The sequence below is a fragment of the Mustela putorius genome, unplaced genomic scaffold (genome assembly GCF_011764305.1).
Source record: "Mustela putorius furo isolate JIRA1106 unplaced genomic scaffold, ASM1176430v1.1 tig00003869_pilon_pilon_pilon, whole genome shotgun sequence".
Classification (NCBI taxonomy): domain Eukaryota; kingdom Metazoa; phylum Chordata; class Mammalia; order Carnivora; family Mustelidae; genus Mustela; species Mustela putorius.
The window spans coordinates 13226227-13252984 of NW_025422021.1; the positions used below are offsets into that span (position 1 = coordinate 13226227).

Consider the following 26758-nt stretch of genomic DNA (forward strand, 5'->3'; position numbering starts at 1 on the left):
AAGATACGACCCTCTGTGTCCAGGTGTGTGACTAGGTGACTAGGAGAGTTCTTGGGGCGGTGGGCCTGGGCAGGGGTGGGGTGAGGCAGGGGGATTGCCGCATTGGCCGCACAGACCTGAACCAGGGCTGGTCTGAGGGCTGTCTCTGAGGGAAAAGTGAAAGTTTGGCAGATGGTCCCTCAGAGTGGTGCATATCAAGGGGTGACAGGAATGCTAAAGATTCAGTTTGAGGCAGCAAGGGCCCAGCCGCTATCTGAGGGCTCCAGACAGAAGGAGGATCCAGGAGAGACGCCCTGGCATGTGCGAAACCGAGCGCAGTGATTTTGGTCAGACATCTGAAGCGTTAGCCCAAGTTGGAAAATGCTGTTAAGGGAGCCATTGGCTTGTTCTGTTTGTGTCATCCCCAAAGAACATTTTTGTGGGTCTCAACTTGTTTTGCTAGTTTTGCCTAGTCTCATCCTAGCGGTTGCCCCTGGAGAGGGTTTGACAGGCCTGTGTTCTGAGCAGAGCTTTAGCTTTGCACCCCCAACTCCTGTCAGGTGGCCTGGAGGCTTCCAAGGGGCAGTTTCCCAGTGGCTTCCCTCCTCTCCCAGACCTAAACTTGCCATGTTCGGTATTTCTGTCTGAGTCGCCCAACCTCAGAATGCTGGGGCTATTTTTGTATTTAAGGTCTCTTTTCCCCCTTGCTCCTCATCTGCTCGCTCTCTGGGCCTCTGCCACAGTACTTAGAAGGTTCTCCTGGTTCTGATGGGACAGTTGCACTCCCTCCCTTCTGTTCCTCCTTTCTGTTCTTTCTTAGACACTGCCCCAGGAATAACTTTCTGATCGTGTCACTGGATGGCTTCAAAGTGGTTCCCCAAACTAAATAAAAACAACCCTAAGAACCCATAAATGAAAAAATAAAGAAAGGCTCACCTGTCTGTCAAAGAAAGGCCCACCACCTTCACTTGAATTCATGGCACCATTTCAGCTTCCAGCTTACATTGTGAACTCCAGCTCTGGTGAACCACTGCTCTCACTGCTTGTCTGTCCCTCATGAACCTGTATTTTTTTTTGAAAGGCTATCATTTTGAGAAAATGAAGAAGCTTTTCAGGTCCTAGCTTTGTTTTCCTTCTTTTAAAAAATATTTAAATTCTTCATTACATATGAGTGTGTTGTGCATTCCAAACCCTGTTTTGCATGTCTCTTAAGCAAACCTTAAGCAGCTAAGAGTTTGGGGAGATGTGATTTTTCAAGCATGTCTTCTGCCACGTACTTGCTCCTGGACTTTAGACTTGAACCTCAGGGCTTGTTTCATCACCCATCCCTTCAAATGAAGAACAACCACACGTCTTAATGTCACAGAGAAAGACTGAAGGGAGAATATTAATTCATTGTTTAAACATCTTACAGGAACAAGAGTAGCCCATTGCAATGTGGTTCTTACCCTCGAGCTTCATTCAGTCTGCTGTTTTCCTGTGAGAATTCTCGTTTTCTAGTGCCCGTGGGTTATCAGCTATGCCCCGCTCCTTGCCTGTAGGCTCCCTGGCAAGTATGCTGACCAGAATATCGATCACAGCTCATGTCTCACTCATGTCAAGTGCTCACAAGTGTTTGCTAACTCCGTGAACACCTAAGCTTGTGTGTACCCTGGAAAGGCCATCTGAAGCTCTCTTTCTTATGCACCCCAAATGCTTGGCATTCAGTCGTTCCTGGGGATTCCTCTTAGCAGCAGGCCGACTGCCTTCTGTTTGTGGGGCGTGGGATGCTGGGGAGCAACTGTGCTGTTCCTTGCTTGAAACTTCTCCTGTGGGCTTGGTCCCATGGAAGTAAATATTATTTTAATCACCAGGAGCATTGAAGACCTTTGTTGTAGGATGTCTTTGCTTGTCTTCGGTGCTTACCGTGTTTAAGCAAATTCAGTTTAAAAGTTGTGTAGGGGAGTCTTCAGTGTTACTTGTGTTGTCCACTTGTGGACTTGTCTTTATTGACTTCTTCTCGGCTTCTCACTTTCCTGGTCGTAGCGGTGTCTCCTGGGTGATCATCCTCTGGTTTCCCAGTGTACATTGGTTCTTCAGATGCTCCTTGTGTCTGCGGGTCCTTTGATTTCTGTCTCCCGGTTTGTTGTTTTAAAAATAGAAACAGATAGGGGGCGCCTGGGTGTCTCAGTTGTTAAGTGTCTGCCTTTGGCTCAGGTCATGATCCCAGGGTCCTGGGATTGAGCCTGGCATTGGGCTCCCTGCTCAGAGGGAAGCCTGCTTCTCTCTCTCCCACTTCCCCTGCTGGTGTTCCCTCTCTTGCTGTCTCTCTCTGTCAAGTAAATAAATAAAATCTTAAAAAAAAAAAATAGAAGCAGTCCATCAATATACCAGTGCTTAGAGGACTGGGCCCGTTGAGCAAGCTCTGCACAGTTAGGCAAACTGTGTCAGAAACAACAGTTTCTGGGGCGCCTGGGTGGCTCATTCAGTTGGGCGTCTGCCTTTGGCTCAGGTCATGATCCAGGAGTCCCAGGATCGAAGCCTGCATCGGGATCCCTGAATCTGCTTTTCCCTCTGCCCCTCACCCCGCTCTCATGTTCTCTCTCTCTCTCTCTCTCTCATTCTATCTTTCAAAAAAAAAAAAAACTTAAAAAAAAAAAACAATAGTTTCTGCTTCTCCTCCCTTATGAAAACAAAAAATTAAGAGATATTTTTTAATGTGTTTTTTTTTTAACATGAATAATTCTCATATTTAAAAGAAAGAAGGGCCAGCTGTTCTCAGGAAGTCCCTTGAGCCCTCTTGTGCTGTCCTTTGGCACAAGAGAAGTAGAGGCTGTCATATTCATGTTTGCCCAGAATGTGAAGCATTAGTTGGGAGCCATGGAATTTTATGTGCTTAGGTGATCTTGTCTTCATCCAGAATGATTCCTCTAAATCAGGAAGAAGAAATAAAAATAGACCAGTGTGGCTTTCCTAGTAATTACTGACATAAAATGATTGTGTGTGTGTGTGTGTGTGTGTGTGTGTGTGTGTGTGTGGTTATTGTGGAAATTAGGGATATTTGTTTTCTTCCTGGAGGCAGAATATTTGGTCCATTTGGGCCCCCTCCGCCCCCGACAGACAGTGTTGCTTGGGGATCATCTTGATTTTCTTTTGCCCTAATTTTTCTGTCTGTGAAATGGAAATTCTGTCTGACCTCAGGCATGTGGTGAAGGGTAACAAGAGATTTGATGTTCCTGTACCAGAAGACATCCTGTGAATTCTAAATGAGAACATGCTAATAATGACCCATGAGAAAGAACAAGGTTAAGTACAGCTATAATTTCTTTTCAGCTTTTCACTTCTCTTTGAGCACGAGAAGAAATGGCTTCATCGCCATTACTCCTTCTCAAGTGACATTTTAGGGGCCTGTGTCCAGCCATCTTTAGAGGTTTTAAACCTTGAGCATGTGGTGTTCTGCTGTTTATCCTACTAGATTCCCTGGGTGGGGAAGAGCGGAAATCACTCTGCTAAGATTGAATGCAGATGCGTACGGCTGTGTGCATTTTCTGTAGGAGCATCTAGGTGCTGGAGTTGGCTGGGGTCTCTGCTCTCTATTAGTGATGCGAACCTTGAGTCACCTCATTCACACTCCTGTCCATACACTTTCTGGAGCTAAAACACACTGATGGCAGGAGAAAGCAAAGGGTTAGTTGCTGTACAGATATCTCAATGCCAACTGCTTAACCAAAAAGCATATTGGCCAGGGAAGGGATGAAGAGGGAGGAATGCAATACGCCTTATTGAGGTTGCCTGTGTTTTCACAGGGAAAGGAATCACTGGAAGATTTTTTTGAATTTTCTTAATTTTGAAATTGAGAAGTCAGAAGTCATTATTCACTATCAGAAAGACAGAGATGGGCACCTGGATGATTTATTTGGTTAAGTCCGACTCTTGATCTTGGTGTGGGTCTTGATTTCAGGGTCATGAATTCAAACCCCACATTGGGCTCCATGTTGGGTGTGGAGCCTACTTGAAAGAAGGAAGGAAGGAAGGAAGGGAAGAGATATTGTATCACTGCTGCATTTGAATGGAACCATTGTGAATTGGAAAAAGTAAGGTGGCATTGGTGGGCACCAGAATTTCTTATATCAGGCTTGTAAGATTGACTTCATATTAAGCACCCCGGTTTGGTCCTCCTGTGTGCTTAGGAGTAAATGGGTAGGGATATAGGATTATGACAGTTCATATTTATTTAATAGTTCACATGTGTTCATAATTTGTCCATTCTATTTTTATGTTTTATTTTGAAATAACTCCAGGCTTATAAAAATGTACAAAAATAGCACCAAAAAATTCTCTCTCTATTTTCTCTCTCTCTGGCTTTGGGAGCATTTCAAAGTTATAGACCTGATGTCCTTTATCTTTAAATATACTTCGGTGCATGTTTCCTAAAAATAAGGGCATTCTTTTTTTTTTTTAAGATTTTATTTATTTACTTGACAGAGAGAAATCACAAGTAGATGGAGAGGCAGGCAGAGAGAGAGAGAGAGGGAAGCAGACTTCCTGCTGAGCAGAGAGCCCGATACGGGACTCGATCCCAGGACCCTGAGATCATGACCTGAGCCGAAGGCAGCGGCTTAACCCACTTAGCCACCCAGGTGCCCAAAATAAGGGCATTCTTTTACCTAACAATTTACTCACCCAAATCAGGAAGTTAACACTGACACAGTATTATTTAATTTTCAGATCTTACACAAGTTCTGCCGGTTTTGGTAGTGGTCATCTGTCTGGTCCAGGAGCCCACCCAGGATCATTTAGTGGTGGTCGGCATTAGTCTCCTTTGCTCTGGAATAGTCTTTATTTTTCTCTTATGGACAGTCACCCTTTTGAAAACTCTAAGGCCACTTATTTTGCAGAGTGGGGCTCAGCTTGGGTTTGTCTGATATTTCTTTGTGACTAGACTTAATTTACGCATTTTTTGTCAGGAATACCTTGGAATGATGCCGTGTTCTCCTCACCTTGGTGTTGATTCATTCCTTTGCTCATGATGCTAATTTGATCACCTGTTCACGGTGGTGCCTGCCAGCTCTTCTTTGTAATAAACACAATTACTTCTTAATAGGAAGAGTTCATTAATATTACATTCTCTCATTATATTAAACATTAAAAGGTGGCGTGAATGTACTTTTTCTATAGGGTCATTAGTCTTTACTCAAGGAAATATTTATGCTTTACGTCACTGTGGTTATACATTCATAGGCTATTAATGATAGGATTTCCTTATGGTTTCTAAGCGATCTTTCAGCCAAGGAACCCTTGGCTGGTATGTAATGCTTAGATTTAGATAGGAAATAGGATTGGTCAGAAAGCAACAGCAGCTGGATCTTTGTCCTTCCCTGGGCGAGCTGGCTGATCTCTGTGAGTCCAGTCTAGCCCAATGGAGCCCAGGACCCCGAAAGTATATCACTGTGATGATGAGAGATGATCCAGGCAGGATGTCTCCACTGTGTCTGACGCGTTGTGAATGCTCAGTGCAACACAGGCTGCCGTGACTACGGTGCAAATAAAGGAATGACCATTATGGCTACAGAGGTGGACATTTTAGAAGTACCCAGTGAGATAAGGAGTGAGGAAAGAGTGGCCAGGAAGGTGGGGTGGGTGAGGAAGGTTGTTTCTCTTTTGCTGTTGCTTTGGACGAGAGGGAGAAGCCTGTGGAAACCTATAGAAAGAGGGAGAAGGATGACAATATTATTTCATTGCTGTTGCTGATTCACATGTCTTTGGGTTTTCTTCCTGCCCCATCATGGTGCTGGCAGAGGGCGTGAGCCAGCACCTTCCCTGCAGCGGGTCCTGTCTCCTGTGGGAAAGCAGCACAGTGTTTTGTGTTTGCCAAGACCAGAGAATAGTAAGAATCAAATATGCACGCAGCTGATACTCATTTACAGCTTTTAGCTCACTTTCACATTTGCTTCCTTATTCATTCTAAACAGCTGTGCCTGAAGACAGGTCGGGCAGGCGCTATCATTACACTTGACAGACGAAAGTGGGAGAAATGAACTGACTTGTTTGAAGTCACACGACTAATGAGAGGCCGTCCTTATTTCCGGTTCTGTTCTCTTTCCACCAAATCGTACATCAGAAGGAGGAAGAAGAGAGGAGAGGATAGGAAGGAAATCTAGATGGAGACGCTAGGCGATGGGACATGGTCTCAGTAGGAGAAGGGGGGGTACATTTATCATTCTCAATGGGTAGTCTGTCCCTTAGCACATGCTGTACCCAGGCACTCGGAGATGCTGTGACCATCACTGTAGCCCTGGAGGTGTGCCTGGATTCTAGCAGGTGTGGGGGTACTAAGGTGAATAAAGGGCTTTGGAGATTCTGAAGGGAAGACAGGTAGCCAGTGGGGGTCGAATAGCATCGACAGTTGTTGAAACCTTCCAGAAACTCAGCTTCTCCTTTGTGAAATGGGGAAAGTCATTACGATACCTTCCTGTGGTTTTTGAGGACTGAATTAGGTGAAGCATGGGCAGTGTATAACCCAGTGGTTGGTTGGCACAAAAAATACATGGCACTAGTTATTATCATAATCCTAGTGAGTTTTATTATTATCATCGCTTATGTTGCGTTATTATTATGGTTTTATTATTATAATGTCATCATTGTTTTTGTAGCATCTTTCATTGCTGGGCTGCAGGCACCCCTGCTGCCGCTCCGGCTGCTACAGCCGCTGTAATGGCTGTTGCCATTACCCCCATGGCTCCCAGGAATGGGCACTTGTAGACCAAGGACCAGCCAGGCAGTGAGACTCTCCTTTCCAGTGGAGAACACAGCACAAGCAGCACAAGACATACTGAAAGAGCAACAGAGAATATGTGCCTGAAGATGTGGGTGGGGAATATATACTACAGAAGGGAAAAGGTCTTGGAGCGGCTTGAAGGGGGGACCTGGGAAGAAAAGAGAGAAGAATTCATACTTCTTGTGTAGCTTCACGCACCATGCTAGACACTTGGTTTACATTTATGGCCTTTAACTGTAGCTTTATGATAACTAATGAAGTCCTGAGTAACAGGACAGATGGATTCTTAAGGCTGATTTTTAAAAAAGGATACAGAGGGGTGCCTGGGTGGCGCAGTCAGTTAAACATCTGCCTTCAGCTCAGGCCATGATCCCAGGATCCTGGGATCAAGCCCCACATCGGTCTCCTTGCTCAGCAGGAAGCCTGCTTCTCTCTCTCCCTCTGTCTGCCACTCCCTGTGCTTGTGCTCTCTCTCTCTCTTTCTCAAGTAAATAAATTAAAAATCTTTTTAAAAAAAAGTATACATATTTTGAAGTATGAGCAGAAAGAGGATAAATATCTCCCGGTTTGTGATGATTCAGTTTGCAGACACAGGTTGGACCTTGACCACTTTATCATATAGTGGCTTTGCAAAGCCCGCTCGCTTCCCAGTTTGCTGCCATGTAGACTCCTCATTTAGTCAATAAAGAGGGAAAATGACTTTGAATTTCTACACAGTTGCATTTTTAACCCCTCTTGGGATCTTATGATTTATTTATGAGATATTGAAGGTTATATATTATCAAGAAACCAGAGCATACGGGCACCTGTGTGGCTCAGTGGGTCAAATCTCTGCCTTTGGCTCAGGTCATGATCTAAGGGTCCTGGGATGGAGGCCCACATTGGGCTCTCTGCTCAGTAGGGAGCCTGTTTCCCCCTCTCTGCCTGTGTCTCAACGTACTTGTGATCTCTCTCTCTGTCAAATAGATAAGTAAAATCTTAAAAAAATAAAGGAAGGAAGGAAGAAAAGGAAAGGAAAGAAAAGAAAAGAAAAGAAAAAAGAAAAGAAAAGAAAAAGAATAGATAAGGTGATTTCAAATGCTGGAAGGATGGATTTTAGTTTTGTTCCGAGTCTCTCCAGTAGAGGGCAGCGAAGGGCTTTATTTCTGAGAGGCTGTGGCTTGCAAACTGAGCAAAAGTTTTTGGCTTTGTTGAAGGTCCCAGACTTGGAGAAGAAGAATCAAAAGGATGTGAGGTGCCTACTGAGCCATGAGTACCAGGCACCGTAGTCAGTCAGAGTGTTTATTTGCTGGGCAGGAAGTTGAAGGGTGAAGGTGTAAGCACTTCTCATTATTACCGTGTTCATTTCAAATTGCACTCTCTGTTAACCAATCAAAGTAATCTAACATTTGTATTTTCCAGAATGCATGTCAAAAACAAAAATCTCAATTTTGAAAACGGGATTAAAAAATCTTCTGGTATTTTATAGCATAAATGAATATGGTTCTGGGTAGTTGAAGGCTATTTCTAGAAAACTCCTTGGTTCCTGCAGTCTCCTTAAAACCAGGTAAACAGAGGAAAGAGGGAGTCAAAGCGTATGATAGCAAAGAAGGAGAAGTGAACAGGCCTGTATATTTTGGATTTAACTTAGGATACTCCTCATGATTCAGGTAGGCCTAAGGGTGCATATTCTCTTGTTACTTTGTGTCTCGTTTTCCTTTCCTCTTATTTAAAAACAGCCACAGGTATTGGTAATCTATCTTACTGGGTAGCTCCCACGCTCAAAGGGAGAAGGACTTTGATTGTTGAGGATGTTATTTTTTCTATGTTAGTGGTGAGAAACGTTGTCCACAGAGGTTAAAATTATTGTCTTAACTGGGGCAGATGTTCCCAGAGGGTAAACTCATTATTGTTTGCATTATTTTTACATCTTAAATGCTTTGCTTTTTAGGCAGTTGAGAATGTAGAGTTCATGGGTTCAGAAAAATGCTTTTTGGTCACTAGGGGGTGCTATGGGAACAGTTCACGTAGGAACCTGGGGCCAGGAATTACTCACTGGTCTGTAGAAGCCATTGCAGTCACAAATTTCTTCCTTTTGCACTGTGCCTGCTATAAAGAACTTGACTCTGGTTTGTGCTGGGGGAAAATAAGGCAGAGGTGAGGGTGGAGGAAAGAACAAGGGAAAAAGCATCATAATTTACTTTCAGTTAAATTGTGAGTTGAGTTAAAAACTATACATTTTGGGGTGCCTGGATGGCTCAGTCAGTTAAGCTCAGTGCCCTGGGATTAAGCCCTGCATGAGGCTCCAAGCTCAGCACGGAGACTGCTTATTCCTCTCCCTCTGCTCCTTCTGCATGTTCTCTCTTTCAAATAAATAAAATCTTAAAAAAACAATAACAACCGTATATAATTTAGGTAAGTGGCCTTTTTCTGGTGACATTGACTTAGAGGAGAAAGGATCCATGGTGGAAATTGTCATTTGTAAATCCCGGCAGCCCCATTACGGGGAAACGCCCATATTTTGAGACTGAGGTGTCTTTTTATTTTTTTATTATTATTTTTAAGAGATTTTATTTATTTATTTGACAGACAGAGATCACAAGCAGGCAGAGAGTCAGGCAGAGAGAGAGAGAGAGAGGAGGAAGCAGGCTCCCCGCCTAGGAGAGAGCTCGATGCAGGACTCCATCCCAGAAGCCTGGGACCATGACCTGAGCCGAAGGCAGAGGCCTTTAATCCACTGAGCCACCAGGCGTTCCCTGGGGTGTCTTTTTAAAGGTACCAGTTGCTTACGAGAGTTTACAACTTTTGCAGATCTCAGACACCCAGTTTTGGAAATTTAAAAATAGTGACATGCATTCTGAAAATATTGTGAAAGATAGTGTTTGCACAACTTTAGTGTGTAGAGAATTGATTGTTTCCTTTTGCTGGAAAGGCATAGGTGGAATCAGTGGCCTTATTTCACATCCAGTTAGATTTTTGAGATTTGCATGTTCGTATGCATTTTGTGTTTCCTTTTTACCTTTGGGAAATTTGCTTTTTCCAAAGTTTGTGTGCATCAGGTAACTTTGCAACTTAATTGGTGTACGTGTGCTGAGGGAAGTCCCTGTCTGCCTTCTCATCTAGGGCTCACTGAGCATCACTGACAAAGTACCAGATACTGACTCCCATTAAAGCGGTTTTTTTTTTTTTTTAAAGATTTCATTTATTTATTTATTTATTTGACAGAAATCACAAGTAGGCAGAGAAGCAAGCAGAGAGAGGGGGGAAGCAGGCTCCCTGCTGAACAGAGAGCCCCATGCTGGGCTCATGACCTAAGCCAAAGGCAGAGGCTTAACCCACCGAGCCACCCAGGTGCCCCTAAAGTAGTTTGCCTTTATTCACCTTCACAGTGCCCTCTAGCACACCATACCTTTTAAAATTAGATATACGGCGAAGAATGGGAAGGAATTTGGAATTTGTCTACACTTGTAACAACACGCATATAAAAAGTGAACCGATGCTTTCTTGATCTTGTCAAATCTCTGATGTGACTGACTGTACCTTCTTTCTGGTTTAAAACCATTCAGTGGCTTCTTGTAAATTGCAGGTAAGTTCCAAGTTCCTGCCACTGATAAGATGAGGACCAGGCACGGCTCCCGTGCTCTGTGTTTGGGTCAGCTCTCTCCAGCCTTTGCTTCGGCCACTCACCACCTCACCCTTGCCACATCCTTACAGAACTATTGATTCTGCTTTTCTACTAATGCACTCCTGAAGTCCCACCTGGGTTTTCCATGGGGTTGTGTATTCTGGCCCCCCTGCTTAAAAGGCTTCTCCCTGAACTTGTATCTTGCTGCATCTGGCACCTCCTCTCTGGAACTCTCTCCTCGCATCCCCCCTGCATCCAGATGGTTCTTCAGTCTTCTGTCTGTACCGCTTCTGCACCTGGGCATGGGTCCCTTGTTGCGCTTCCTGTCGTTTGCAGTTACTTCCCTCACACTTTTGCTTTCTGGACCAGACTGAGTTCCCTAGGTGAGGGGATTGTGTCATAGTATTCCCATGTTCCCAGTACCCAGGACAGTAATTTGGTCCATCTGGAACTGAACTTCAGGAAATGAGCTTGCAAAGTCATGATGATGGCTTTCATGGGAGCTGATGTGAGAGCATGAGGAGAGGCAAAGTGAATCTTGTCGTATGAAATGGGAAGAGTTGAGAAGATTTCCAGTTGGTGCTGTCTTCTTGTATTTCAGGTATGGGACTCAGAGGTTATCTGCTTTTAGTTTCACATCCTTTGTCGTCTTCCCCTGGCTGAGAGTCTTGGATGAGCCAATCAGCTCGACCCACCTTTGCCACCTTGTCACAAAGCAGAGTGATTAGCTTCCATGACCTACCACTGATGCCTTACGCACATTGGGTTACCTGACAGCGAAGTTTAGTCCCTGGCACTCAGCATATTCTATGCTGTCATTTTCTTTTCCCAGACAGGATGTACATAAGTGTTCCCATCACCAGAAGCCACATCTAATTAGGAAGATATTTTGAAACTAGAGTTCAGTTAGTTTTCACTACTCTCTAATTTTGGATTGCCTGTTACCTATCCCCCCATTTAAGGGAAACAATTTAAGCTTAACTCTTTTAGGTCATGACCCTCTAAATCTTTAAAAGGAGTATGACATTTTGGAGAAGGGGAGGTGATGGAGATAGAAAGTGATGGAACTTGTGTGCACAACTGGGAAAGGAAACCGTCCATTCTGGTGAAAGGGATCCAGATGTTTTACTCTTCTTCCTCCCTTCCTCCCTGCCCATTTAGGAAGAGTGGTGAGGCCAGCAGAGGGCAGGGTATGCATGCTTAAAAAACCAAGAGTGGCGTTGGGGGGCTGTACTGGCTCTGGGTTAATCAAATTGGATTGATATAACAATCTGATGCACTGTTTTATTGTGCTTTAAAAAAAAGGCCAGAATATATGTATTTTGCAATTTCTTTTTACTTTGAAATTAAGTAGTTTTAAAACAAATTAAAATTCAAGAGGCTCAGTTAAAGTTGTATTTTGATACAGGCTTTTCTAGGCTTCCCCTTAAATTCTCTCAAATTCAAATATTCATTTAGGAGCACATATAATAACTTTAATTTTCTCTCCCCTCACATACAGGAGGGGAGAAGGAGTCCTTGTATAACATACAAAGCAGTAACAGCTGAGAAATTCAAGTAACAGCCTTCAATCCAAATGTAAAAGGCTATTTGAAGGTGACTTGAAATTGTTTTGGCTGTTTTGCAACCACTTTATGGGTTGATGTAATTCTGTTGGGGCGGAGCTGGGAAGGTCCTATCTCATCAAGGCTGGAAGGGCTCCCTTAGATGATAAGGATAGAGTATAAAGAGGTGGACTTTCTATGTGACTTTGTGGAAAGTAGTAGGAAGGAGGAAGAGGAAAGTGAGAAACTGAGCCTAGAAAGAGGTGGAAAAGGCCCCAAAAGAGGAGCTCTAGGTCAAGAAGCTGGGATCCACCAAGGTCTGGGCTAGAAGGTAGATCCACACTTGGACACTTGCAGACAGGCCCCCAGCCAGATGCTGGCTCTACCCCTTGCACAGGGTAACTCTGAGCATCGGCTAACCGCATCTCCCCCCGCGCCCCGCCCCCCCGCCCTGCCTCACCTGTGAAGTGCTCACCATTCAGTGCTTCTCCTTGATCCTCAAGGAGGAAAAACGAATCCTGAGTTGGGCCTCCAGTGTTTGCCAAGGTCTACTCCCTTCCTCATCCGTTCTGGCTGTGTTCTCCACCCGGTCCTTCTCCATGTGTCCCTTTGCCCAGGTCTCCCACACAGGCGCCCCTCCCCTCTGCGGAGAAGTGTCAGCCTGCTCCTTCCTCAGCAGACCCCACTTTCAGGTCCAAGAGGCCCTTCTCTAGAGAGCAAAATTGGAATCCTGCTGTATTCATTGTTCTGTGATTTACCTGCATTTTCATTGAAGATTCCTCTGGGCATCTCTCTGTGTCAAGAAACAAAAACTTACCAAGTCACGTCTAATGGCTGTGTAATGTTCTACTCTAAGAGTGACTATAATTGATAATCAGTTCCTTCTTGATGGAATTCAGATGGTCCCCAACTTTTTGCGGTTAGCCATACTGGGGTGAACACCATGTGCCTGCACTCTTGGATACGATGTTGCTGGTTTTGTTCGGATGTGTTGCCAGGAATGGAATTGCTTGCTGGAAGAATATATGTGCCTTACAATTCTTGATGTAAACTGGCTTATTGATGTTTACAATGGTAGTCATTATATTTTACATCCCAACCTGAGTCTCAATTCTGTCACCTGTACAATAATACGTTAGCCACACGCACGCACACACAAACACACGTATATTCTTAGCTCAGTGCCCAGCATACAGTATTTAATATTATGCTTTATATTTGGTATTGAAATGTTATCCATGTACATTTATTTCCCTTTTTGCTGGCTCTTCCATTAACTCTTTCACAGAGAGCAACCCAGGTCTCCTGGTAGTTTTGCAACCTTGAGACTTGCAGGAACTTTAGGAGAGGTTAGAATGATTGTGCACTAAAAGCTGATCGATAGAAAGCCTATTATGGAGGTCCCAGCTTGGGGTCCTGAACTCATAGGGTCATTAAAAGTCGTGAGGAGAGAGCTACTGGTGGTGGAGAGTGTGGGGAGCCCTACCGTTCTGCAGCCGGTTCTTAGGTAAGGAATTCTTTTTAGTGTGGGGGCTGGGCTTAGTGTGCAGCCTGACGAGGTATTTTTGCCCATTATCCTGTTACTGCAGTCTCTGTGTCCAGAACAAACAAATGATAAACTAGCTGCCAGCCTGAGAAATGGTCCAGCCGAGTTCATCATCCCTTGGTTTATGGAGGGCTGGGGTCAGCTGTGTGTGCTGGGAGCAGTGTTGGTAATGGTCCACTTCCATGGTCAAAGACAGCACTGGCACTTTGGATGCTGAGCTTTTCCTTTTTTCCCTCTCTTTTATTTTTATTTTATTTTTACATTTTTATGTTTTATTCCTCCTTATTTCATTTTGTTATATACTGGTATCCTGGTTCAGATCCTTTATGATTTTAGCCAATGGCAGCTTTTAGAGTTTGAAACCCCATACTTTTTTCCCTGCATCATTGCGTAGGACGTTTTTTAACAAGTATAACCTTGAGCTTACATCTTTACTGTCCCTTGGCTGCCTTTGAGCCTTGGGTGAGTCACTAACCTTCCCTGAGACTCGATTTCCTCACCTTCCCAACTGCTGATGTTTTGTTTTGTTTTATTTTATTTATTAAGATTTTATTTATTTATTTGGCAGAGAGAGAAAGAGCCCAAGCAGGGAGAGTAGCAGGCAGAGGCAGAGGGAGAAGCAGGCTTCCCACCGAGCAGGGAGCCCAATGCGGGACTCGATCCCAGGACTCTGGGATCCTGACCTGAGCCGAAGGCAGATGCTTAACCCACTGAGCCACCCAGGTGCTCCTCAACCTCCCATGTTTAAATGTGACAGTTGATAGGAAATGCTTACACGTCTGTAATACCACAGCGATTGCATCAGTGCCTTTGCCTTTTCCTTTCCCTCATTGTGCATCAGGAAACGTTTGATAAGGAAGGAGTTGTGTGTTATACAAGTGAGCCTCAGGAAGTATTTAAATGTCATGTAAGGATTATCTTTTATTTTCTTAAAGAAGTGAACGTCTAAGGTTGGGGATTTTCACCTGCTGCTTTGCTTCTTCTTTGGCTCTGCAGAACCTCAGAAGCGAACCCTGGTTCTTCACATAAAACTGTTTGTTCTTGCTCTTCTGCCAGACTTCTAGTTTCCGTCAGGACTTCAATTTACTGCAGTTTATTTAGAACTGGGTTATTCACTTCTCTATTTTAATTGTAAGATTTCTGGCTTCTTCATTTATTGATGGATTTTAAAGTTATAATTAGAGAGGTTCCCCATTTAATGTATTTTTTAACAGATATCATTAATTTATCTGTTAGAAAACAAAACTCAGTCGAGGACATTTGAAGACCTAATTGGCTTTATTAAAGCAATGCCTGAGTCGGGCAGCTTCCCATCTAGCAAGTACAGAGACGCTCAGGAATTGTGCAAAATGGAAGATTTTTATGGGAAGGAGGGTGGAGCAAGTAGTTACTGGCAGAAGAAAAGAAAGGATTGTTTCAGACAAGGTCACCTTTCCTTGGAGGGGAGGGGCAGGGGGTCTTATTAGGTGGATTATCTCATCTTCATTTGGGAGATGGAGAGGACTCATGTGACAGATGACCTCACTGGTGCTGATCAGAAAATTCCTGACTGGCTGAGTAAGACTACATTTTTGAGGGAGGCTGGAACTGCATTTAGGTGAGGCTGTAAGCCCAGGTTTGGTGACTTGGCTGGAGTGACTCCATTTTGGGCGTGTGGTTTTCTTTTCAACAGAACAAAGAAAAAAGTTTTCAGAAATGAATGACCTCCACATCAGCTACTTCCCTGCTGACATCTTCTGTGATATGATGTTATTTCTGTGGGATCCCTTCTGCTTTTCTCCTTTTACCACCTTGAGAGCTATTCTCCTGTCCCCTTTCCTTATAGAAGCTTAATGCCTGGCGGTTCTGACACTTAACTGCGCAGATCCCCAGGCCTCTTCACCAAACATCCATATTCAGTAGATCTGGGGCCGTGACCCAGGACTCCACATTTACAATAAACCGCTCAGTTGGTAGTGGTACCGCAATGAGACGGACCTGGCTGGGCTCCAGGTTTGGAAGGAAAACCGTATTGCTAAGCTCACTTGACAAAAAAATTATTTCATAGTCCTTTATAATTACATAGACACAATGAAAATGCTTATATTTCATCTGCTGCTTTTCTCTTTTTTTCCAATGGAACTTTGGGCAATGCTGTTCCCACCTCTTGGCCATTTACACTCTGAACTCCACTGACGCAGTGCCCCCCCCCGCCCCCGCCTCCCTGGTTGGTCTGCGTTATGCTGCTTGCTTGCTGGGCAGACCGTTTGAGGCAGAGCTGCAGTATCTTCTTAAACCACGACTGCTTCTGGTACTACTTACTAGGTCTTAGGTGTGTACCCAGGTGGGTATCTGTCTTCAGAGTGCTCTGACTTTACTAGCATTGTTAATACAGGTGCTCATTTCTACCATCTTCATAACGCTAGCATTAAACAACAAAGTTTAACTGAGTAAACTTGAAGATCCAATTGGCTTTAGTCAGTGATTCATGCATCAGGCAATATCCCCTCCAGCGAGTCAAAAGGAGCTCAGAGGAATTATACAGAATGGAGGGTTTTTGTTGGCAGGAGAGTGGGACGAGGAGGCTAAGCTAAATTAATAACACAAGGAACGATAGGTGTTGGCGAGGTTGTGGAGAAAGGGGAACCTTCTTGCGCTGTTGGTGGGAATGCAAGCTGGTGCAGCCACTCTGGAGAATAGGATGGAAGCCCCTCAAAAAGTTAAAAGTAGAGCTACCCTACCATCCAGCAATTTTGCTACTAGGTATTTACCCAAAGCATACAAAAATAAAATTCAGAGATGTACACGCACCCTGATGTTTATGGCAGATTATTAACAATAGCCAAGCAATGGAAAGAGCCCAAATGTCTACCGGTTGATGAATGGATAAAGATGTGGTGAGTATGTGTGTGTGTGCGCGTGTGTGTATACATATAAACACACATCTATTTATGTATATATACATATAGATAGATAGACACACAGGTATAAAAATGGAATATTACTCAGCCATCAAAAGAATCAAATCTTAGCATTTGCAACGATGTGGTTGGAGCTAGAGTGTATTATGCCAAATGAAATAAGTCAGTGCGAGAAAGATGAAAACCGTATGATTTCACTCGTATGTGGAATTTAAGAAACAAAACAGATGAACACACGGGAGGGAAAAAAAGAGAGGGAAACAAACCATAAGAGACTCTTAATGATAGAGAGCAGACTGCGGGATGATAGAGGAAGGTGGGCGGGAGATAGGCTAGGTGGGTGATGGAGGGGGGCACTGGTTGGGATGAGCACTGGATGTTGCATGTAAATGATAAACTACTGAGTTCTACTGAAACCAGTGTTGCACCATATGTTAACTAACTAGAATTTAAACAAAAATTTGAAGAGAAAGGAAAAAAAACCAGGGCCTTAGTAAAGATCACTGTATTCTACTCTTAACTGCTGGAAGAATGACTCAGAAGAAAGTGGGTGTCACCTTGGATGCACTGGAAGCACCTGTGTCTTGGAGTGCAGTCAGCTTTGGCACATGTACCAATTTCCTAATGACTGAACTTTATGATATAGTCAAGTATCTGGAATTAATTATTTTCACCAATTTAAATTATAGAAATTCAAGTTCCTAATAGCCAACAGTATTTGGAAAATTTAGATGGACTTTTTCAATATTATCAGTAATCTTGCTATAATAAAGATATTAGATATCTTTATTGTAGCCATAAAGATATGGCTAAGTTAAAAAAAAAAAAGAGTGGATTATTTCACCTTCTCTTAGGAAAGGCAGGGGGTCTTGTCATGCAGATTACCTCTCTTGCAGGTGCTGATCAGCAAATTCCAGACTGTGTGGTTTAAAATTCTACTCCTAGGAAAGCTGACAACTGCAGTTAGTTTAGCAGAAGTGACTTCATTCTGGACCTTCATTCTTCATTTTTAACACTACATTCTTTGATGCGTGATATAGGAAGGTATGTGGTAGACTAACATTCAAGGGAGGCAAGCTGGATGAATGAACCTTTTTCATATCCTAGTGCAGGGCGAGAGAGAAAGGTGATGTGCAGGCTTTAAATTTGGACAATGAGGAGGAGATCTTCTAATAATGGATACTATCTAAAGATTAAATAGACTGGAATTAAAATCATGAGGGACCTAGGGGCACCTGGGTGGCTCAGTGGGTTAAAGCCTCTGCCTTCAGCTCATGTCATGATCCCAGGGTCTCTGCTTAGCAGGGAGCCTGCTTGCTCCTCTCTATCTGCCTCTCTGCCTACTTGTGATCTCTGCCTGTCAAATAAATAAATAAAATATTAAAAAAAAATCATGAGGGGCCTAATGTACTGGAAGAGACTCTAGCTGTCACCTCAACCAGAGCTTCCCAACTGGTGGTCAGGACACACAGGTAGACAGTGAGCGGGTTACAGGTTGAGCCACAATATTGATCTCATTCCTCTGGGCAGCTGAGCTGGGCTTGAGGTGGCTGGAGTTCTGGGGCCAGTTGCTCTGAATTGCTTCAGTAGATTACCCCAGTGTGCTCTATAATTATCATTTTCTACATGTGTCATGAGGCCTGTAAGTTTGTGAAATTAATCACCCAAACCCCCCAGTATTAAAATTTGGCAGACCGTAGAAAAGATCTTATTTGGAAATCCAAGAATTTGGATACAAGAGATTTTGAGAAAGCTTAGGAGTTCAAAGAATTCAGTTGGAAGGTCACCCGTCTGAAGGTATCCTCCTGGTATAGGGAGCTGAAACTGAGTTCTGTGGAGAGTAAATGGATTTTTAGTCAGCGACCAAGACCTCGGTCACTGCTTTTGGCTCCTGCTCCAGTGCTAACTTTTTATGTTGCTGAAGCTGAAGGTCGGTGACAGAAAGAAGAATTAATGGATTGTGTGTTCTTTGAAGAGCAGGGACCATCCTACGTGGTTAACTTCAGGGCTAACTATGTTCTCTGACAAGATAGGTGTCTAGTAGGTGTTGGCCAAATGAACGAACATGGTGGGGTTTATTTTTGTCTCTATGGAATTTGGGTCAGATGTCTTTCAACCCTTCTCCAATAAAGAGTCAGTGAGATTCTTCTCTTGAAAGGAATTTATTTCTGTTGGAATTGAGGATAGTGAAAGATTTTACATTCTATGTCATATTTAAACTTCCAAGAGCCTTAGAGGAATTTGAAAGTGGACTTCAACTAGGTATTAAAAACTTGTCTTTAGGGCACCTGGGTGGCTCAGTTGGCCTTCGGCTCAGGTCATGATCCCGGAGTTCTAGGATCAAGTCCCGCATCAGGCTCCTTTCTCCACCTGGAGTCTGCTTCTCCCTCTGACCTTCTTCCCTCTCATGCTCTCTCTCATTCTTTCTCAAATGGATAAATAAAATCTTTAAAAACAAACAAACAAAAACTTGTCTTTGAATTTATAAGGAGAAAATAGCTTGCTTTCAGGTATGGATTTTGTTTAGTTTAGGGTATTTTTTTCCTTTCACTGTATACATGTGATAGATAAAATAATTTGAGTTGCCCAATAACTAGATCCTGCCTTAAACATAGATCATATTGCATTTCTGAGTTCACAGAAAGTGGAGGCAGTATGTAAGGATCTAAAGTAAAAGAAAAAGAAGCTAGAGGCTGAAGTAGGCTTGGTGTGTTACATGTGAAAGCAAACGTGCATGAAAGCTCTGTGGCAGCAAAGGGGAAGGAGTTGTGTCTAATCTGGTATTGAATTCATGTATTGATATTTTACTTAATTTTTTTTACATTTGACAATGAATGTTGAGTCTGAGATTCTTGAATTAAGCTGATAATACTGAGACTTGAAAGATGGCTAAAATGTCCTCAAGAGAATTGTGTATGTCTCTTGGTTTCTGAGAGAAAGAAACACAAATATTCTTTGAAGGAATACTTTCTTCCAGATATAAATAAAACATCAGAAATAAATAACTAATTTAGGTATTATCTCAAGAAATTCAGAAACTGAAATTATCTGTGTTAGGCATTTTATGTAATATATGAAATATATGAAGAAAAAAAGGATAGAATGATAGAAATGAGTTAAAAACAAAATATCAAAAATGGCCATGCAGATTTGAAAAAGAAATAGCTTTTAGGAATGAATCTTATAACTGTTAAAATAATAAGAGTTAAAACAAATAAACAAATTCTCTCCCTGGAAGGACTTAGATATATGGAAAAAATATTTGGTGGTTTGACAGGTTAGATACAGAAGAAAAGAAAAATGGCCAGTTGAAGAAATTACCAAGGTTGCAGCATAGAGAGATAGGAAGATGAAAATTTTGAGAGAGAGAGGTTAATAGATTTAGAGAAGAGAGTGAGAAATTATGACATAAATCTAATCATAGTCCTCGAGAACATAGTAGAGAAAATACAGAAGAGGTAATATTTGAATAATTTTCCAGAATTCATGAAATATAGCCATTCACAGCAACGGGAAAAATATTGTGAACAACCAAGATAAATGAAAAGAAATCTGCACTTTGGTATTTTGAAGTAAAACTGCAGAACCCCAAAGATAAAAGGAAGATCTTCAAGTCCACCAGAGAAGAAGAATAGATCACCTGTAAGAGAGTAATAAGTAGGCTGAGCTCAGATGTCTTTTTAACAACAATCATAGTCTGAAGATAGGAATAACTTAATATATTCAAAATATTTAGAGAAAATTAAGAATTTCAAGACTAGAATGAAATGGAGTTGTTTTTAACATTTTTAAAAAAATATCTTATTAATTTATTTTGGAGAAAGAGAGAGAATAAGCAGGGGAAGCAGCAGAGGGTAAGGGAGAAGAAGACTCCCTGCTGAGCAGGGAGCCTGATTTGGGGCTTGATCCAGGAACCTGGGATTATGACCTGAGCTGAAGGCAGACGTTTAACTAAGCCACCCAGGTACCCCTGAAATAAATATATTTTAAGATTAGCAAAAACTAAGGAAATTTATACTGTAATGTACTTACATCAAAGGAACCTTCAGAGGTGCCTGGGTGGCTCAGTCAGTTAGCTGTCTGACTCCTGGTTTCGACATGGGTTATGATCTTGGTGTCGGGAAATCAAGCCCCTCATTGGGCTTGGCGCCCAGCAGGGAATCTGCTTGAGATTCTCTCCCTCTCCCTCTTCCCTTCCTCTGCTTACTCTCTCTTTCTCTCCCCCTCTCTCTGGGATAAATAGATAGATCTTTAAAAATTAAAAAAAAAAAAAAAAACACCTTCAGGAAGAAGGAAAGTGAAAATTAACAAACTTGGCATTTAACTTTAATTAGAAAACAACAATATTAATCTGAAGAAAATAGAAGGAAGAAATTGGAGTTGATAAAGATCTTAGCATGGAGGACATTGGGAGAAGGAGAGAAGGGAGTTGGGGGAAATTGGAGGGGAGACGAACCATGAGAGACTGTGGATTCTAAGAAACAGAGTTTCAAAGGGGAGGGGGTGGGGGATTGGGTGAGCCTGGTGGTGGATATTAAGGAGGGCACATATTGCATGGAGCGCTGGGTGTGGTGCATAAACAATGAATCTTGGAACACCAAGAGGAAAAAAAAGAGGAGTTTAGTCTAAAGCAAGGGTCAGCAAATCTGGCCAAATCTGGCCCAGCACATGTTTTAATAAATAAAGTTTTATTGGAACATACACAAAAAAATAAGTGAAATTTAGAAAAACAAAAATATCACAAATAATTAAACTATGATTTCAGCAGAGATTAAAAAGGGACTGTAATAGTGCAGTGAATTCCTATATGCCATATATCTAGAGGAGATGGATAAATTCTGAGAAAAATATAACTTACCAAAACGGAGTCAAGGAAAAAAAAGAAAAAGACTGAATAGTCCTATAGGTTAACAGGCAGAACAAGATACTATTTATTATTTCTGTTACCTTATTAAATAAATCTAGCAAAATGTGTATAGGAATTTTAGGTGGAAAAATGTAAAACTTATGGGAAAATATTGAAGAGGACAAAATAAGTAAATACATGTTCATCAATAAGATTCAGTATAATAAAGAAGTCAGTTATCCTCAAATTGGTGGTAGACTCAATGCTGTTCCAAATCAGACTCCTACAAAAATTTTTGAGAAACTTGACAGTTAATTGCAAAATTTATTTGAAGAGCAAAATCTTAAGAATATACAGTGTAGCTCAAGACCGTGTGATATTGGGGATAGACAAAAGACCAATGGTATAAGGCAAAGAACTCTCAAACATACCCTTGGTATATGACAGATGTATTGCAGATTTGGGTAGAAAGAGTGACTATTGTATGAAGTAAATAGTTCTGGGACAAGAAACACAGCCATATGGGAAAAAATTCTTACTCTATACCATAAAAATAATTTCATTCCTAACCAATTAAAACATTTAATGTAAAGGCAAACTAAAACTTTTCAGGGAAAAAAACCCCACATTACTTTGAAGCAGGGAAGGTCTTCTTAAATAAGACCCAAAAAGTCTATCTCTGAAAGAAAAGACTTTTAAAGGCAGTTGTCTATCTGTTATGAATGTAAACCTCAAACTGGGAAAAGGTCTTTTTAAGACATAGAACAGACAAGTGATTGGTGTCAAAATATGCAAAGAACTTCTTCAGATCAATAGAAAAATGGATATAAATACACAAACAGGCATTTCCTAGATGAAAAAATATGAATGGCCTGGAAACATTCCAAAAGTTGGCTCCCCATCATTAGTAGACCTACTGCACCTCTTACATATAGCTTGTGGGAGGGAAAAGCACCACAATCAGTTTGGAATTGAAGATGGCACCTTCTTATGAAAGACATTTTTATGTCCTTTAGTCCAGCAACTGTACACTTAGAGAATTCTATGTCCAGGGAAACTTCTGCCACTGTGCTATGAGACATTAAGAGGAACGTTCAGAATAACAGTTACAGTTCTAAGCAGAAGAAAATAACCCAGATATCCTTACACAGGGGAATGATTAAATGTAGTATACCTATATTTATTAGAATAGTTGGAATATTAGTTAGAATATCATACAGCAGTAAAAGTGGACAGCACAGATGAATCTCAGAAGCGTAATATGGAGTGAAAACAAGCTACACAAGACTCTAGTGAGATTGATACCATTTTTATAAAACTGAAAACTGAGCAAAATTAAGTGATCTAATATTTAGGAATATATCTTTGAGATGATATTTTTCCAAAAAAGAGGTAAACTGCACACAGATTTATGGTAGTGAGCAGGAATGGGGCAGGGGAGGGCACATGGGTCAATGCAGCAGCATTTTAAGTTATATAATATTGTTGTTATGCTTCATTGCCTAGACCTACGGTATGTACGTTCATTTGTAGGAGTCCAGAATCCTGTACCAACAGCATAAAGAGCCAGACTGCCTGTGTTCCCATTATGCCTGCTCTGTTCACTAAAGGTTCAGTCATGGGCAGATTACCTTTACTGCTTTAGAGCTCGGTTTCCTTATCTGAAAAATGGGATGATAGCCACAGTTATCTACATCATGGAGGAGTTGTGGTCATTAAATGGGACCCTCTGTAAGACTGAAGTTGGTCACCTGGTACAGAAGAAGTGTGCAATATATTTAGCTCTGTTATTTTATTATATCTTTCTGAAAACATGGTGTGTGCTGCTGTGTACTTCACACAGAGTTCAGTTCTGGTCTGAACTTGTTCCCACACAGAGTGCACTTCTGGTCTGATAGTATGGTGGAATGGGATGTTTACAGTATGCATTTAAATATGTGTAAGTGGGCTCCTGGGTGGCTCAGTGGGTTAAGCTTCTGCCTTTGGCTCAGGTCATGATCTCACTGGGCTCTTTGCTCAGCGGAGAGCCTGCGTCCCCCTCTCTCTCTCTGCTTGCTTCTCTGCCTACTTGTGATCTTTCTTTCTCTGTGAAATAAGTAAATATAATCTTAAAAAAAATAAATATGTGAAAGTTATACATATTGATTTCTTCAAATTCCCAGCCTCTCACTAAAGAAGAGGAATTCTGGAAGGAGAAGCAAACTTTACGCCCTCTTAAGTCTTTGAAATTCTGGAATATTAGAGTGGAAGTGTCCCATCATTTTTTGACTAGAGGGAAAGATCACTTGAGACAGGCCATTCTCCAAAAGCGGGTCACAGAGTGCTGCACGATGGGGCCACAATGTCCCCAAACTGTTTGTGCTCTTGACTTAGAGGCAGTGACATGTAACTCCAGCAGTTACGAATGGGGCTCAGTAATGCCACAAGACATCTTAGAAAGTGTGATTCCCATGAGTAGTTTGAAGTGGCGTGTACATTCTGTAGGAAGTGAGATTATTCCAGTGTTGTTGAAACCATTGTGTTGGAATGAGGAAGAGAAAGTTGAAAACTGGTTTAATTTGAAAATGAACATGTGTTGGCTGTGTACATTGGGAAACACTAAGCTGGATTTGTAATAGTGGCCTTATTGGTGCCTGGGCGTGAGTTAGCTGTAAAGGAAATGATGCTTGGACCCTTTGCCCGCAGTTTAGAAAAGCAGGACAGTTTTTGTTATGTGTGGTCACAGGACATAGTCTCTGTGAACAGTGTTACGGTAGCTCTTACCACTTGGTGGATTAATAAGGAATGTGAAAATGAATAAAATTTCCAATAATGTCCCAATAATTAATAAGGAATGTGAAAATGAATAAAATTTCCAATAATTCCCATTGTGGGTAATAGTCAACATAACTGTGAGGCAGAGAACAGAACCCATCTTTCACAGAGCCATCTGTGTGTCACAAACTCCAACATAGGTACATAGATGTGAAATGATTTGTTTTAAGGTCGAGTCATAAATTGGTGAATCCAGATTTCCTTTATCTTGTGGCAACTCCCTGTTAAGAAATGTTCAAGCTACTTCCATACTTAAGTGGTTTATGGCTGACAAACAGAGGTGGTGCCAGCCATACACCCAGTGTAATGATCCTAATGTCCTTTAGGACAGATGCTTTCTTCTTTCAAGTAGGTGTATGGTAACTGAAGTGACACATGGTTCTGGAAAGCTCCAGATTCACAAAACCTTTCACAAAGGTTTCTCTGTAGCAAACTGTATTTCAGATGAACTGCCCCCAAGTTCAAGACCTATGAGTTTTTAAAAGACCAATTCATCATATTATGAGGTTACTCATCCGGGAATTAGAATCAGAAAGAAAAAAGAAAAAAGAAAAAAAAAGTGAAGTTTAGAGTATTTGAGACTTAAGGCCTGAGGGTAAAACCACAGTTACCCCCTGATTTTCAGCTTGATAGCCATGAAGTTAACTAACGATTATTTAAAAGGTATTTGTAAGCAGAGTCACTAATGCTAAATGGATAGTTCTGGCAAAATAACCAACTGAGATAATCTTTAAAATTTAAAGCTGTGTCATTCAAAACAACTGCTATCCTCTGGGTGACTCCTCTGTGGTCAACATCGCAGTCCTCAAACACGGAGCTGCCTCACACCCTCTTCCCCACCTTTTGAGTGAGTTCTTACACCGTCATGAATTCCACTTTGAGTCCAGGATTCTGGATTGTTGTTTAAATTTTAACCCAGGTGCAACTTGATCTGGGGTGTAATCTGTTCTTTTACATTGAGTGTCAACACATGTATGTATAGTTAATAGGAGAGGAAGTGTTAACAACAGTAACACTAACAAGAATAATAGTGATAATAGCTGATGTTTATTGACCTTGAACTGGACCAAATACTGTGCTAAGTGCCCAGGTGACATTTTCTTACTGAATTATTATATACTCCTCGTGAGGCAGGTGCCATTAGATCTTCGTATCGCAGACAAGGAAACAGGTGCCTAGAAGGTTAAGTCATTTCTCCAGAGTCTTCCAGGTGGTAAGTGCTAGGGTTTGTTTGGAGGTGGTCAGACTCTAAGCTAATGTTTTAAAGTCTTATGCAATCCGAACTCTACGCTGGATATCGTTACTTTAAAAATATGTTAGAGTTTTGTTATATTACTCTTCTCGAGCCCTGTACCTGAGGACTGGAAGACAAGCCTGCCTTCAGTGGAAACCCTTATTTTCTTTAAAGGAAAATAGAATTCTTATCTTGGATTTTGGTGCTCAAGTGAGGTTCTGGAATAAATATAGCCCTTCTGTAGAACACAGCCAAATTAATTTCTCCCAGAATTGGAGTCATCACTCACACAAAGTCTTGCCCTTTCGATTATGAATCCTGCACACCTTGGCCTTAAGAATCTCAATTAAATGTGTTGAGCTGTATGCAGCCCTTCCAAAGACACCACCGGTATTTCCTGTCCATAGACGCTCCTCTAGGAAAGGTATCTGCCTATTTAAAACTTTCCTTGTCATTTTCCGGGTTCCTGGCTACACCTTGTCAGCCCAAGCTTGCATTTGAAATTGACCTACAAGCCCAGACTCCCTTTGCCTAAGACCCGTTAATTTTATGACAGTTAGATAATATCCCATAGTGGGGATTTTCTGAAGTATACCTGCTGAACCAAGAGGGCAGTCTACCTTTTGGAGACTTCATCTGCCAGCTTTATTGTTTTATGAAATGACTTCAAGGTACTTGTGTAAGGGCTAGAACTGGTTTGCAGTTTGCTGAATCGTTGAGATACATTGTCCCTAATGGAACACAGGCCTTGTTTTGTTCCCAGTGTATACTAGGTTGGAGGAGAGCTTGGGGGAGCTGTGAAATTTGTTGGAATGAGTAGGGCGAACAAAGTTCTCTTCCCTTCTCAAGATAACAAATTTTCTGTCCAGTAACTAGAGGTTATAATGAAGAAGCACTTCTGAAAATCCAGCCTGCCTACCATTTCAAGGATTGCCTTTTTGAAATTGCTTCTGACATATTTATCTGCCAAATTTGTGAATATACAGTCTTAGTTTTTACCGACAATGGCCCCAAAAGGTAACATATTAGACAGTTCCTTGCCTTACCTTATTTCACTGAGTACATTTCTACATCTGTATGTGACTTCCTCATTTTTTTATTGCTACTTAATCTGCTATTGGAAGGCATAATGTCTTTAATCAATTTACTGTTGTTAGACATCTGGGTGTCTCCAGACTTTTGCAATCACAAACACTGCTTCATTAATCATTCTTGTATACATATTGTTTTACATGTGTTGTAGTTTTTCTGTAGGAAAAATACTCCCAGGTAGAAATACGGTCTCGAAGGGTGGCTGTGTCTGAAATTTGACCAAGTTGTCCTGTAACATATCATGGTTCTTCGGACCCTCATCTCCTTCTCCTGTTAGGTCAGAGTGCTGAGCTTCAGCCAAAGAAATCTGGAGCTCTAATTCGCGACCCTGAAAAATAGGATACAGATTTCCACCACTGTGCTTGTTTCCTGAATTTCTGGAAACATGACTTCCTTCCCTTGCATGCCTTACCTTCACCTGTCCCACCCAGACGCACAGGAA

The 26758-nt window shown here is 41.9% G+C and overlaps 1 protein-coding gene across 2 annotated transcripts in view; it reads left to right on the forward strand.

Moving 5' to 3' along the window:
- The window catches only part of STK39 (serine/threonine kinase 39), a 297979-nt gene that overhangs the window by 115977 nt on the left and 155244 nt on the right, over positions 1–26758 (forward strand). The gene's annotated exons all lie outside the window — the stretch shown is intronic.